The 3184-nt window shown below is 39.8% G+C and overlaps 1 protein-coding gene across 4 annotated transcripts in view; it reads left to right on the forward strand.

Moving 5' to 3' along the window:
* FAM53A (family with sequence similarity 53 member A) overlaps positions 1–3184 on the forward strand; it is a 101968-nt gene that overhangs the window by 5189 nt on the left and 93595 nt on the right. Inside the window, exon 1 of one of the 4 annotated variants that reach the window (XM_034771567.1) lies at positions 249–498. The exons of the other annotated variants lie outside the window; for them this stretch is intronic. The gene's annotated coding sequence lies outside the window, so the exon portion shown is untranslated. Of the gene's footprint in view, positions 1–248; positions 499–3184 lie in introns of those variants that run through there. 4 annotated transcript variants of the gene reach the window in all.

Raw genomic sequence — 3184 nt, forward strand, 5'->3', positions numbered from 1 at the left:
GGGGGAGGGGGGGGGGGGCAGGGGGGCGGGGGGGGGGGCAGTTAGCCAGGTACTAGCTGGCCCTGTGTGTGTGTGTGTGTGTAGTGCTGATGGGGGCACAAGCAATGGGGCCAGGCATAGGTACCATAGGCGTGTGAGGTGGGGGGGGGGGCAGAGGGGCGAGCACAGCTACTAGCTGTGGGTGGGAAGGGGGGGAAGGGGCAGGCAGCGGGGCTGGGCATAGCTATTGGCTGTGGGATTTGGGGGATCAGCTGGGGGAGTGGCCACTCAGATATCTTTCACAAGGGGTGGTGGAGGGGCTGGACATGGCTTTGTGGACACAAGGGCTTGGGTACTGGCTGATGGGCAGCGAGGTCAGGGTAGCAAGGCACCTTGGTTCCTCTGCCTTAGTGGATCTCCCTTGGGGAGAGCATACAAGTGCTGGCTGAAAGGGCTGGTCAGAAGGGCCCTATTCTCTTGGGACGGTATGGGTACTGAGCACCCCTCCCTCCACCAAGTGTGAGTGGGGAAGGAGGGACTTGTGCAGTGCTGATATATAGGATAGTGGGTGGGATTGTGTGTGTAAGTATGTACACTGAAGGGTGGCTTAGTGTTTGTATGGAAGTGGAGGTGATCATGTAGTACGTGTGTTAGTGTAACAGAAAACCACTGAGCACTACTTGCTTGAGGAGGTGTGATTCCTCACTCATGGCTGTAAATTGGTGACAATATCTATAATGGAGTTGTAGTTAACATGATAACCTCTTGTCTCGATTCACAAATTTAGTTATAATAATTTTTAATATTTGTATTTGGTGTCAGGTAATGCAGGCTCAGAATAAATGTTCGCTCCCCACCACCCTTTCAGCTGTTTACATTTGTTTTATAGTTGGAGTGGTAACAACCTTGCTTTTGGCAGAATAGAAATGTAGTAACATCAATAATTGCTGCCTAGATTAAAATTAGGTTTTATGTATTGCACTGTTATAGGTTAGAAGATAAAGCTGCTCCTCTAGGCAAAGAATTCTCTGGCCCTTATGTAAATGTATATATGTTTGTATATGAATTTTGCAAAGATAAATTTCTTTGGTGTTCATGTAAACACTAGCTCTTAGCACATGATTTTGTATTATGTCATAAAATATAGATCCTGAAATATTTTAAGAGCTAAATAATTACTCCTTCAGCAGTTGAGGCATATGTAGTGGAACCAAGTTGTGTTAATATAGCTACACGTCTTCAACAATATCAATATTAGTTTTTTTGCAATTCATTCCAAAATGTTGTTGTTTTTTGATAACAAATGCCTTTGTGGTTGGTGAACTAATTCTCATGTATGTATAGCTTAAAGCATTTCAAGGTCCGTTGGGATAGAAGATGTGATGTAAGTGTAAGATTGTTGTTATGACAAACTCACATTGGCTGTATCTTTTTTCCAAACTGTGAGGTTTTTTTTTAAGTGCAGTGAAATTCGTTCTCTGCAATCGCCCAAGTGACCAGCAAAACTAAGTTGCCTAGGAGAGGAGATCTTTAAAGGTCAAATAAAATTGTACTGGAAACCTTGCACACTCTAAAAAGGTAACTTTAAGATTAGGGGGAACTTTGCTGGAGAGGGCCTTGTATTTTAATATCACATATCTTTTTCTAAACCTTGGCTGAGTTCTAAAAATAAAACCCTCTTTTTATGTACATCATATCATATCGTTCCTAACTGTGCCAATAAATAGCTATTTGAAAAATAGAATGCTTTATAGTAGTAAAACTACTTTATGTCGTGTGATGGAGAGGAGCCTGAACTGTTCGTGGGAAATCAGAACAGATAGATACTGTTTTGTTTTGGTTTTTTAAATGTGCATGCTGAGTTGTAGGCCTCAGGATGAGTTTAGCCAGCTGGTCAAATCTATTTTCTGGTCCACTGTGCTTACATTAAAATTAGCTCGTGTGAGCTGTTGCAGGCTTCGCTGTACATTGCCCTGAATTTTTGTGTTTTGCAGCTTTAAAATGTGATTAATCTTATAAAAATAGCTTTGAGCACAAGTCTTTGAGAGTATTTGGTAAGGGAAATGTTTTAATTATACTTTGTGTATGTGTGCTGTGAATTGGAGTCTCAATGTTCAGAGCACAAAATTCCAAAAGTCTCCTTAATGAAGCATGGGATTTAAGTTGGGATTATATTAAAAGTTTAAATGATTATTGAAGCTTTTCAGGCATGAGTGCATGATCAAGCCAACGAGGACTTTTTGTTTATCCCTGTATAACTATCCCATTTTTGAATGGGAATGTAACTTAAAGATTTGCTTATGGGGAGGACATGTGCTTGGGGTGAAGTGTAGGCAGATAACAGCAGTTTACAGTACCTTAAATCTAATTTAAAAAAAAGTCTATTTTAAATTACTATTATATGTTGCTCTAATGACTTTTTAAAAATAGGATTGCTGCTACTTTATATCAGATTCCCTAGGAAGCATTCATCCATATTTTTTGTTTAAATTGTTTATTTTTTCTGTTCTCTGTGTTGTGAAATACAAACTTCTACTCAACTACAGTTTTCACTAGAATATTCAAGTGCATTCTGTGTATGAGGCATAAACATAAAATATCTGGCTATAATTATTTTGTTAATATTTGGCTCAGTGATGACTGGATGAGCCATATGGTGGTAAACTTCTACAAAATTTGATGTTGGAATAACCGGACTGTATTCTGTAGGCCTCAATCGCAGAAAACCAGCAGTTTGTGTCTAGCCCAACCTGTAACTCCCCATATCTTAAATATTTAATATAATATAGCTCGCTTAGTATGTTTCAAAAACTATATTGAATTCCAATATTCTACTTTTCTTCTCCTTGAGTGCAAGTTTTGTGCAAAGTATTATGATTTGGATGGGAAGGGAGAAGTATTATGAATAGTGCTTTCATTTTTTCTACATTAAGTTTTAGAAATCCAGTTTGTATGTTAGAACTTGTGGGAAATTTAGTTGATGTGATTGGAAAGCTTAATGTAGTAATTTAAAGTAATGTCATAGTAATATTACTAAATTTTTTTAAACCAAAATTGTGTGTTGTGTGGGGTAACTTCCCCCCCAATCCCCAAGAATTCCTCTGGAGTCTGGTAGCCATTGTTGGGTTTTTTAACGCCTCCTCCCCCCCCCCCCACCCAACCCCACCCCTCCCACAAAACACTAACCCACACCCCCACACCACCT

This window comes from Trachemys scripta, chromosome 5 (assembly GCF_013100865.1).
Source record: "Trachemys scripta elegans isolate TJP31775 chromosome 5, CAS_Tse_1.0, whole genome shotgun sequence".
NCBI lineage: Eukaryota > Metazoa > Chordata > Testudines > Emydidae > Trachemys > Trachemys scripta.